This window comes from Penaeus vannamei, chromosome 26 (assembly GCF_042767895.1).
Source record: "Penaeus vannamei isolate JL-2024 chromosome 26, ASM4276789v1, whole genome shotgun sequence".
NCBI classification, from domain to species: Eukaryota; Metazoa; Arthropoda; class Malacostraca; order Decapoda; family Penaeidae; genus Penaeus; species Penaeus vannamei.
The window spans coordinates 25,510,735-25,523,234 of record NC_091574.1 but is presented as its reverse complement, the minus strand read 5'-3'; the positions used below and the strand labels follow the sequence as shown (position 1 = coordinate 25,523,234).

At 51.2% G+C, this 12,500-nt stretch overlaps 1 protein-coding gene and 1 long non-coding RNA gene across 15 annotated transcripts in view; one reads left to right on the top strand and one right to left on the bottom strand.

Annotated features, from left to right (window-relative positions):
- The window catches only part of cnc (NFE2 like bZIP transcription factor cap-n-collar), a 426,727-nt gene that overhangs the window by 187,234 nt on the left and 226,993 nt on the right, over positions 1–12,500 (bottom strand). The window lies entirely within an intron of this gene.
- The window catches only part of LOC138866725 (uncharacterized), a 78,439-nt gene continuing 68,369 nt past the window's right edge, over positions 2,431–12,500 (top strand). Inside the window, exon 1 of the long non-coding RNA XR_011399647.1 lies at positions 2,431–3,011. This is a non-coding gene — a long non-coding RNA (uncharacterized lncRNA). The remainder of the gene's footprint in view (positions 3,012–12,500) is intronic.

The window sequence follows — 12,500 nt, the reverse complement described above, 5'->3', positions numbered from 1 at the left end:
CACAGACACACACCCGCACACACACAAATCGAGGCGATTCCCTTCCAAGCAAGCATGAGATGGTAGCGAGCATGCCCTCTTGCCCCTTCCCGCCCTGCCTCTCTCCGCAAAGCAAGCATAAGGGAAGCGCCCTGGTGATTCAGGCCACGAGGAGACCATAAAACGAGCCGCCCGGGCACCTGACACGGGCGCACCCGACCCTGCGCGGCCACTAACATGCGGCAGGAGCAAGTACTGTAGGGGCTGAGCAGCTGAAGCAGCAATTAGACCAAAACGCCGAACGCCCCAGCACAGTTGGCAAGTGAGTTGGGCTTACCCGAGTGGTCGGGGCGCAGCGTGGCGACGTCGGGCATCGGGCGAATCGGCGGCAGCAAGAGCAGCAGCGTGGCGAGGGCGGTGTGCCGGGCGCGCGCCTCGTGGCTGTTGTAGACGTGATGTAAGCTTATGTAACTGGCGCTACGATTTTTTGCTCGGCGCAAAAATGGACCTTGGCGGTGGCGCTGGGAGGGTCCTCCGAGCCTCGTGTTTCCATTATCTAGTAGGGATCAGTTCCGTGTTCCACATCCGGCATCGCCTGCGTAGCGGACATCAGGGTTTTCTCATCTCGTTTTTTATCCCGAAAATAAGGTTCAAGGACCAACGGCAAGTAGCGGTATGTGCGGATGGGTGGCCGGGCCGCCTCGCGTCGCCCGCCGCTCGCCTTCCTCGCCTGTCCGTCATACATGGCAACAAAGCTGGCCCTCTCCCGGCGTTCCCTGGCACAGCGTCAGCGAAAGGGAGGAGCGATGAATGGAAGGTGATGGGCAAGGGGAAAGCGGGAGGGAGGGAGAGTCTGAGGATGGGAGAGAAGGAGGGAGGGAGGGAGAGTCTGAGGATGGGAGAGACGAGGAGAGGAGGAGGAAAGGAGAGACGGGAAAGGGGGGAGGGGGGGGTTCCGTTCGAGGGCAAAAGCGCAGAGGCGTAAAAAAAACAAGAACTGAACACAAACAATCAGCGGCAGGATGTGCACCTGTGACAACCACGTGCTTTCCGATCCTGACCTCAGCGAGGGTCGGTCCCGGGGGCTGCCAGTTCCTTGGTAAGATCCGGTGTGGGGGTTATCGATGCACAAAAAGCTCAGGGTTCTCAACTAACGCTACAAATGACTAATTGCGTACATGCACACGCCCATGATCGCGACCACCCGCTGAGCGTTATCCTGGTGCTGCAGTGCTAAGCGTGTTGTAACTAGAACCATAACACTAACACAAAAAATTAATAACAAGATTGATGCTGATGACGATAATAACAATAATTATAATACCAGTGACAGTAATAGTAGTACTAGCTGGAGCAGCAGTAGCAGTAACTATAATAATAACAGTTATTATAATGAAAATGAATATTATGAATATCATCATCATCACCACCACCATTACAACCACCACCACCATCATCATCATCATCATTGTTATAATATTAAAAATGATGATCATCATCACTGATATTACAATAATAAAAATGATTATCATGAAATAATAACAATAATAACAGCAGCAGCAGCAACAAAAATAATGATAGAGATGGAGATGGAGATGATGATGATAATGAAAATAGGAAGAGATAAAAGTACCAACATCAATAACAGCAGCATTTTCATTATCAATGATACCATTACAACCACCGCTGATTACACAGTAATGATAATGATAATAATAGTACAAATAGTAGCAGTTATACAAGCAATATTAGCTGAAAGTACCAAGAGCAGCTCCAGCGACAGAAGTAGCATTGGTAATAGTACTAATAACGATAAATGTAGTATTTGTGGAAGTGGAAGAGCATAGAAATAGGAAGAATATGTGGAAGAAATGGTGCAGCAACAGGAGGAGAAGGAGGAGGAGGAGGAGGAGGAGGAGGAGGAGGAGGAGGAGGAGGAGGAGGAGGAGGAGAAGAAGAAGAAGAAGAAGAAGAAGAAGAAGAAGAAGAAGAAGAAGAAGAAGAAGAAGAAGAAGAAGAAGAAGAAGAAGAAGAAGAAGAAGAAGAAGAAGTAGTAGAAGTAGAAGTAGAAGTAGAAGTAGTAGTAGAAGAAGAAGTAGAAGAAGTAGAAGAAGAAAAAGAAGAAGAAGAAGAAGAAGAAGAAGAAGAAGAAGAAGAAGAAGAACAACAACAACAACAACAACAACAAGAGAAGAAAAAGAGGAAGAAAAAGAATGTGAAGAAAAAATGAAGAAGAATGTTATGATAATTAGGATAATAGGAAAATTATTTAAAACATTTAAAGCAATAGAAGGTTGCACTGCCAGTAATAGAAAGACTCCTAAGCACCATACTGATATTGACATTGGATACTATAAAACCACAGTTCATGAGACGGATTCTGAAAATATTTGTAACTACGCCGACAATAACAACAACAACGCCAAGAGTAACATGAACTGGCGAGGCTAATGTCCCTGTGACGGCGTAAAACAGTGCCTTTGCTATGCAGATGCGTGGCGGTCGCGCGCGTGTATTTATGGCGATGATTAAAGTTGATCCGTTACGGTGCCGTAGCGTCGGCGGCCCTGGGCGTCCGCAGATCCGGATGTCAACGGTGGTGGCGCTGCAGCTGGCTCCTGCGCGGCACACTCTCCGTCCCTGTCTCGCCTCCCTCCCTCCCTTCCCCTCTCCACTCGCGTGACCTTCCAGTGCGCCGCCCTTGTGCCACTGCTCCGCAGCTCTCATCAAGACAGGGCGGGTATGCAGTGTCCCTGCAGTGCGTGGTGGGCACCGGCACCACCACCGCAGGGAGGTGCTCGCTCCCCTCCCCCTGCAGGTGCACGTGGGCGCGAGAGAGCCCCCTCCCCGCCGGCCCCGCCCTCGCCTCAGCGCCGCCTTGCACGGGAACTTGGGATGTCCGGATCGACTTTGGCTGGGATTTCCGCGGCTCGACCCTGAGAGCAGTGTATTCGCACGTCGTTGTCGGCAAGTGGTGTTAGTCGGCTAGGACCTGCGCCGCCATACACACGCCTCCTGTCCTTCCTCGCCAGGTACTGTGCCCTCGCAAACGTTTGGTCTTGTTGCTCTTTGCGGTGCCACGCGCCCTCTCGCACACACAGCTTGTGTTGCATCACCGCAAGCACGCACATACACACACTCTCACAACTTGGTCATGCAATATCTTCATCAGAAACAGTTTCTCTCCTATCTAGCCACACGTTTCGTGTTCATGTAGATAGATAAACCTTTCATCGTCGTAAAGTGCCCCTAATACCACCAGTGCTATCCCTTCGCGGGTTCGGCTTCTGATGAATGAGGGGCGCGGGTGCAACAATAACAAAATGTTTGAGTCTACCCTCGGCCGCACGTCAATGCCCTGCTCGCTGGCCCGGGGACTCCCCTTACCAGACATGCCCTGCAAATTTCCCGCCAGATCCTAGTAACAGTGGCGTGGCTGGCAGGGCGGGGGCGGGAGGGGGCGGGACCAGTGCTCTTCGAGGGATACGTCTAGCCAGGACCTTGGGAAGGCCGGAGTGTCCACGGCCCGAGGCTGGGGACTTCCTCGGTGCGCCGGGCGTCCCGAGGGTCGACCGAGCTCGGGATTTTCCGCTTCTCGAGGAGGGACAAGAGGTGCTCTGCCGCGACGCCTCGCAGGACCCAGTTGCCTCAAAGGTGCTGTCCCGTCCGCTTGCGTGCGCGGTGCTTGCCTCGCCGTCTCCTTCGCCGCTTGGCTCCTGCGCGCTCGTTCGCTCGCACTTTGTAAACAAAACGTTCGCGCGCTCCGCCGTGACCGTCGGTGTGCCCTCTGCCTGAGCCGCGCCGCTTTCTGCAGCGACGTGTATCCGCCCATGGGACGTTTCCCCGACCACGCGCCATCTGGCGAAAGTCTGAGTGTACTTCATAGTGGCAAGTGTGCACGTAAGACGACCAGCAGCACTTCTAGATGTGCGTGCATTTACGTAACTTCCTGCAATCATCCTCGGCCCTTCCTCTCCTCTGCAGCTCCTTATCTGAGCCCTGCCTCTCGCCTCTCTAGCTGTTATCCGCATCTGAAAATCACTTCTACTGCCTTCCCACAAAGGTAAATCCTAATTGCTCCCTCTCTTTGCAAATGACTGGTGATCTGATCTTGCCTTCCCATTCTCACATTTTTGTTCTCATTATCTCCGTTTGGACTGAGAGCTGACCATCTCATTATCCTCATAATGTCTATCGTGTAAAAGCTGTCGCTGATCTCTAACTGCCATAACACCTATAAAACACCCTTTTACGTAGTTTTACGCTCCAGCATGTATTTTCTTTAGCCTTGTTAAACTCAGTATCATACATATTAACTGACGATTCCTTTCAATTGTCTTCATCTTGCTCCTTGGATCTTTCTCTGTCATACCACGGCGCCGTATCTAATCCAAGTTTAGTACAGATAAAAAACTATGGCATACGGAGACCGGATTGCTTGTCAACACTTTGTACGCCCCCGTTTTTTTCTTTTTTTTAAACACTGTAGTATTTTCTTTTACGTTTTCCAACTTTAGCTTTCATATCTTACAACCACGAAACTTTTTTTTCTTCAAAAAATGTTTTTCTTTAATGAGCGGCAAACAATTCAACAATTTCATCCAAGCTTCTGAATTGGCCACTGGCAGCCCGACCTGCCTCCTGCGGCTCGTTCTGCATGACGAGGGGATGTTGGGGTCCTCGGGGCAACAACCGACTCCCCTCAAGTATTCCACCAAATTCAGATTTCCATGAGAATGTTCCTGTATTTTCCATGCCAGCCAAACTCAATCTTTGCCTTGCACGAGCCGCCAAAATCTTCAATTCAACAGCTTTTCCCTCATCTCATCACGTTTCCCATTCCTCTGGTGGAAAAACATCTTTAGAACTCTCCATGTTTATCTACCTCAATGTTTAATCATTACTTTCCCATCTCTAATCACTGTAGGATTCTCCCCATTCATCCGCCATCTCCTTCGCGATCGCCGCATCCACTGATCCGCCTCTCGTCCACTTCACATATCCCGGAACATTCTCTCTTCCCCCTGCCATCTTTCTCTTCGCCCCCTCTCACGCTCTCCCCAGTTTCCGCTCTACTTCCCCCCCTGAGCGCGCCCGCCCCTCTGCGCCTTCCGAAAACCCCCCGTCCCCCTCTCCTCGCCCCAGAAGGGTGTCGTCTGCGTTTGGTTCGTGTCTTCTCCCACCTGCAGCTCAGCGACAATCCTCCGCCTGCAGGGCTTGCCTCCATCCGCCCCTCCAGCCACACCTGGACGCATGATGGAAGGTGGAGAACAAAAAATACACAGACGAAATAGACAAAAAAAGAAAGTTGCTTTCTATCCGTAAAGTATTGCTGACAGCTCGAAAACGCGATTCTTTGACAACATTAGCTAAAAGACGAGGAAACAATAATCCGATATTCTTGCCCTTTGGCATACCTTCCAGCCCTGTCCCCCACCCTTCCTGCTTGCGAGCCGCACTTCGCTCCTCCCTAAGCACAATTCAGATGCAATTCCACACCTGCGCAGAACGTTTCATCTTTTAATGGCGGAATGCCTGGCCCTCTTGATAGCAACATTTCCTACACTCCATCACACTAACCAACATTCCATCTCCGTTAGAAAATGTGTTCTCAATCCTGCTCTGTCCAGAAGATGCAGCGCACGTACAATAAGACAGAAACAAGGTCCCGTTGACCTCACTCTCCTAATCTTCTTGTAACACTCAATATCATACACACACACACGTCTACATTTCATCATTCGTAATATCGGCCATTGCAACTACATCAGCCCTATGCCCTGACCCATAAAATCTAACCAATTCAACGTTCAGCGTTCTCATTCATATTTTCTCTCTGAACTCTTTCTCACTGAGTTTGTAGACCTCTTTCTGTAGATCAGTAATGAATTCTGAAACCCCCTTTCCATTCCTTCAGGACCTCTCCACAGCCCCGCCAGCTTCCCTCTTCCTGCTTCGAATGGTCCAAGCTTCTTATCAACTTCTTCGACGGCTCTTCAAAGCTCTAGAATCTTCGAAATTTCCTTTCAGCTCACCTTAAAGCTGAGCAGAATCCACCAATATTTCCAGGTTTGCTTTTACCCTCCTTTTCGGTCTCTTAAAAACAAATCATACCGGAGTCCCAGATACCTAGCCTTGTAAAACAAAATATCTAATATGCCATGCCTACAATTCTCCTCCCTGTTTCTCAGGTCGTCCAAGGCCTCGGCATTACCCTTAAAATCTTTTTCGGTCATTCTACAATTTCTGTATATCCCAAAATCGCTCGAGGCTTTCAGATATCCCTCCTACCTCCTTCGGGAGGAGATCAAAGACCTTCCCTCTTGCTCCTTCGGTCCGTTGAGAAATGCCATGTACCTCGTGTCCTTTGCTCTTCCGACTGCCCTTTACCCGTCGTGCAAGTGCTCCTAAGTATTTCTCTCGGCTCGGTCTGGGACGTGTTTAGAGCCTGATAACTGATGACCTGGGTCGTTCCCTATCTACCTGATGACGCTCCTGGGTTCTTAGGGAAGTTAAGCATTTACACAATGGCCGAGCAACTCTCACAATCCCCCTTCCCCTTCCCCCATTCCTCCTCCCCTCCTCCTAACTTTCACGACAACCTACTTATACACCTCCACCACCTCTGCTTCTCTGCTTCTGCTGCATCCGAGACCAACTCGAGCAACAACAACCCCCCCCTCCTCTATCTTCCCCACGGTCCCTAGCCTTCAGGTTCGAACTTTTTGTTCTTAAATCTTCCCTCGATTCACAAGCTGCAGCATTAACAAAAGAGATTACAGCACCTTAGTGATAAAATATCTTACATTGCAGCTCCGCCGAACTGAACCAGATCTCATAATAGAAGCACTTGATTTTGGGGATTTCCAAGCCCAGGAACCAGCCACCGTTTTATGCTCACTTATTCTTGGCTCGGCGTCACTTTCCACGGCGGTTTTGCGACGATCGAGGAGGAAGCGGTTCGATTTGGGGGTGTACGCAGGAAAAAAATTGGAAAATAGTGGTAGGAAAAAGGTGGTCAGGTAGAAAGAGGGTGGGCGAGGAGAAATCTTAAAAGCAAAAAAGAACAAATGTTCAATACAAAGAAATAAACGTGCTTGCATGATGGTGGCGTCCTTGTGATTGTGAGGGCAATGGGGTTTCCTTGTCTGCCACAGTTTCCTCCTGGCCTGAGAAGCAGACTACACGCCAAGGGTAACACTCGGGGCGCGCGCGCCCTCGTGCACTCACTAGTAAAGACCTAGGACATTCCTCGGCATGTCCATCACCGGTAATAACTAGACAATTCGCCGCAGGTGTCAGGAACCGTTAAATCAACGGCTGAACCGAGAGGAAGTGCAAAACATGGCTTCTCTCGGCTTTTGCATTTCCCATCCCTTTCTCTCACTCTCTTTCTCTTTCTCTCTTTTTCCTCCATCCCTCCTCTCACTTCCTGCCTTTCTCTCCCTGTATCTCCTTCAATCTCTTCCCCCTCTTCCTCCACTCCTTTCCTCTCTCCCTATTTGCTGTAACCACATTCATAAGGGATTACCTGAAGCAAAAGCCGGAGGATGCCAAACCAGAGAAACAGCAAACGATTACACAGCCTTGTGGACGGAAGACGAGGGCATGGCTTTGCAAAAAGTAGATTGGACACCCCTCGTCGGAGGGCTTCCGTGGGTCACAGCTCGTAAAAATCCCTCAAATACCAGACTGGGAAGTTGCGTTCGCTCTCCTTCGACACGTGTAACTTTCCGCTCGTCCGTAGAAAGGCGTCCAGCCCTGGTTCACCCCGTGCGTCGAGGTGCTCTGACGTCGTACCACAAGCGTCGACGCAAAGATAACGTAGTCTAGACCAGAAAAAAACTTGGCAGACATACAAATGGGCATCAGTTTGTGTCTGGAAATAAGGGTTAATCTAATGGGTAAACATCATTCTTTAAAACTACATTTAAAGAATGAGTTATACGTACATGTCGCCTGCTTAAGATCAGAAGGCACCTGGGGAAAAAAGGCGAAGGGAGGGAGGATGGAGGGAAATCGCACAATACACAATACTAAACGGTCTGCAAAATACAGCCGCCGATTGTGGGTCAACTGTTCCTGCACGTAAAAAAAGGATCCTCGCGACGCTTGCAGGAGACCAAATGCTTCAAGGATCATAATTTTAGACGGTCGGCATCTCCTCAGGCATGAGGGTAACAGAGAGGACAGAAAGAGGCAAGAGGAAAGGAGGAAGAAGAGTAGGGGAAGCAGAAACAATAAAGAAGTGGGGTAAACCAGTGAGCGGAAGGAGGAGGAGGAATAAGATAAACAACTGCCGTCCGGAAGTGACGTTTAAAAACATGTGGAAATGTGTTTCTGGCAGGGACAAAGAAAGGAAAAGAAAACGCACCACAAAATATAAACGGAAGATGGAAATAGCCAGAGCGGTGACTGCAGCTGCCAAACAACAATGCTAGCAACGTTGCGAACACTAAGTGCGTAAAAGGGACCAGGGCGGGGATTGGGGAATTCCGAGAACAACCGCGGAAACCAGCGCCTTGAAAGAGAAGAAAAATGATGAATAATTGATCTTGCAAACATTTGGCTCGGTCAGGGGACCAGTCCAAACTTGTCCAGGTGGCCAGGTGCTAGTGGCAGTGCTTGCCAGTGAGGATAGTGGCCGCGCTCGAAGGTGATGTCCTGTGGATACTCTGAACAAGTGAACAGCGTGCAGCATTATTCGCGCGTGTATTACTGTGTAGTGACAGTGAAGTGCGTATGTTACGTGTCCTTCGGTCGAGGGTGACCGAACGCCTAAAACTGGGACTTTGAACCCTTGTTATGACTCATGACAGCCGCCAGACTCTGTCCTCTCTGCACCTGCGTCTGTGATCATGACCAAAGGTCGACAGGAGCAGATCAGACGAGCTGTCGAGTGGAAGATCCTTTTAATATCAATGCGTTTCTTTTACTACTGGTGGTTAAGGAATAGCAGCCAAGGACGCCACACAAAGACAAGGTAAGTTCTAACAGTTTTTGCTGGAGAAATAAAAGCAGTCAAAGTGAGGTATTTTTATAGAAACATTCGCCGTATATGAAATATGCAAACTATACCTTGTGTCAAGTGTTAGAAGGCAGGGAGGGAGGCAGGGCAGGGCTGACAGGGGAGGTCGTCACAACTTGCAATGAAGCAGGGGTGAGTCTGGGAGAGACGGGTGCCAGGGACGGTGGCAGAGGGTGGTGGCAGGGGGCGGCGGGCGGCAGGGACGGCAGGCAGGGCGCCTTGAGAGGTCAACAACCTGCCACCACCGCGCCTCTGGAGAAACGGAGAGGTGGTGGTGGCCGCCTTCCTGGTTTTCTCGTGTGTATTGTAGTGGGGTTCGGGCGGGCTCCTGACGCGCTCCTACCGCCTTTCCCGTCTCTCATTCCTCCACCTTCTTGGGGTCTCCTTCATTCCTCCTTCGCTGCGTCTCTCCTCCACCGCTAACCACACAATTGCACGCTTCTTTATGTATACAAACAACAGCTTAAATGGGTTAATTACCGGGCCTCCTGACTTACAACTTCCCCACTAATCAGCTGATAACGGTCAAAGATAAAAGATGACGCAACTGCAATACCACAGCAGGCAGGCCCTTTACCATCCTACGCTCACTTACGAACCTGCGTGGGGGCAGTAGGTTCATGGGGGCACTTGGGATTTGTGAATCAAACTGATGAAGCCCGGTGCACTTTTGACATATCTATAAATATATACATGAAACTCGCAGTCTACTGGATTAGCACTCCAGGAAGCGTTAGTGCGTCGATAATGCCAAGGTGTCTGTACAGGGGGGGAGGTGTTAGTAGATGTTAGTGTGGGGGGCGGGGCTCCCCTGGCAGGTACTGTGGAGGGTTACCTGAGGGAGGTCGGAGGGCTGGTAAGGCAGGGGTTCCCACACCTGCTCGGACAGCATCGTGAACACTTGAGAAGCACGCTGGACACACTGGGTAACCGATATAACACCTCGATCACGCCCGAGCTCTGAAGGGGAGCTGGCACACACTCGGGGACATAAGGGAGGTATCGCACGTGAAGGGGAGGGGCGGGGGAGCACACACAAGCACAAATGTGGGCAAGCCTCAGAAGGACACAAGGCCACGTGGCAGGGAGCTGTGCAGGCGCCGTAGGACCGCGAAGGCTCCCACACTCCGTCAGTGCACACCCCGACGCCACGAGAAACAAAGTGAAGCCAGTGAACTAGATCCGCGCACTCGTTCAACTAGTGCCTCGCTGCAGCGGTGCTGGTGTGGCCGGGGCAGCAAGCGCGGAACCACGCCACCTCCACCACCACTGGCGCGGCCCCTCCTTCCACCTTCCCCGCCTCCCTTCACTAGGTGCCCGAGATGCCCCAGCAGAGGGCGGCAGAGGAGAGGTTTCCCGCCTGCCAGGAGGAGTGCACAGCGCCAGGCACTTCTCCACGCCAGCAGCAGCAGCAGCAGCAGTCCGTCGTGTCGGTCAATCAGTAGCCGAGCAGCGCGTGGTGTTGCAGGCCGGTGCTCCCAGAATTAAGGCTTTCGTGTGGCAGGACTGGCCCACGCAAGGCGATGGCCGTCTGCTTCCACATTTTACGGCCACGTGGCCCCCATACTCACGGTCCGCCACCAAATTTGGAAGACTCGACGAAGGGAGTCGCTCCAAACAAAATATCGCTGGCCGATATCGCGAGACAGTTATTCGGCAACAATGAGATAGATGTTTGGGATTTCCAAGTTTTCTCCGCACGCGGCCGCAGACTTGCAGAATGCTTCGTTGCTCAAACTGGTGACAAATGTGGGAAATCAGTCAGAGGCTCCACTTGATAACTTTCGCACGCACGGCTGCTATGGTGGCGAGCACTGCCTGCAGGCCGCTGGCCCCCGCGCCACGGAGACACCAGGAAGTACTCGCTCCTCATGCCTGCATTTGCATATCTCGCCTGACGCCCACGCACTCTGCCTTCACGCGCAGGGGTTTCGTGGAGAGCACGTGGCCGGCGCTTGAAGGCTTCAGTGCGGGTGTTGGAGGCCCAAAGGAGAGGGCCAAATGCTGGAGATAGAGAATGAGGGAGGAAGCGTCCGGGGAGGGTGCCCCCCCCCCCTCCCTAACAAGCGGCCACCCACCACGCGCTTTCATTTGCTCTTAATCTCGTCAACAATCCATCACACGCCGGGGTGTATACTGGGTTAAATAACAGCCCTGCATCCATCATTTCTGCTTTCTACTCCGGAGCCACGAGCCGTAAACATGTCAACAAAATGCTTCCTCCGCCGAAGGACCGGGACTCGGGTCGTCGTTTACGAATTCACCGTCGGCATTCCTCCTCCGGACGCCTGCATGCTAACGACCTGCGCCTCCCGACCAGATACGACGTGTCTCAGTCATGATGGTGACTTCATCGCCGAAAGCATAACTAATATCCAAGATGGCCATCTAACATATTTACTCGAATACACGCACCCAGGCGGCAGTTTAAAGAGCGAGTTCGAGACCTGAGGCCCCGCCCATTCCTAACTGATCCGTTGTTTGTAACTGCAGCTGTACGCACAAACCCCGCCCACCTACTCCCGCCGGCGCCCGCCCCGCCTACCCTTCGCTGCCCAATGGCACACCAGCTACCACGTGCAGGAGGTGCCTTCGAACAACCACGCCGCTGCACACACCTGGCCACTTGGCCAACACCCAAGCCAATCGCTACACCGCAAGGGCCTCGCAGAGCTCTGGGGATTTCCACTCTCGAGGGGGTTACCTACCCAGGGTGAAACGCGTTTGCGCCGCCCAGGAAGCCCAGCTGACTGAGGCCTATGGATCTTTAGGAGGGGGGGGGGGCGCCAAAGCTCGAATCTTTCATTGCCCGGCGGTCAAGGAACTCGCAATGAAATGCAATAGGGAAGATGTTGATGCAAACTTTTGGCCCAAGAATGAGAACCAATGTTGGCGATAATAGGCCTATAACATGAGGCCATATGGTACAGAACTTACTATCACAGTTTATGGTCTTACAGAGTCATGTCATCGACACATCCCTTAACTCCTCTTATACAGTTCATATGACCAATTTAACACGATATCTACATGATGAAGTTACCAACATTCAGGGCTCCAAGCAGGACTCTAGACTGAGAAACGTGTACATAGACTGACTGGTCTCTAATAATTCCTTCAAAGCGAAGTTCCCTGCAGATAAGCCCTTATATTACCTACTTTTACGTCTCAAAATATTCTTTAATGGATATTACTACCGAAACCCACACTCAATGCCATATGTAAGTGATAACTGGCTATTAAAGCTTTCAGCGGAGAGGCCCAGTTATCTTCCGAAATATAAATGCAAGATTAATCACAGCGTTCTATCAATGAAAGGAAAAGAGGAAAATAAAACTTGTAAGGGGAAGGTGAATCAAAGAGCGCCCTCCCTTCCCACTCCGATCGCGCCTGCGCCGTGTGAGGGAGGACTTTCCCCGAACGCCACTTTCTAAAAATAGTGGAAGTACTATTAAAACGAAAGAAACGACCCGGAGACACATATATGAACAGG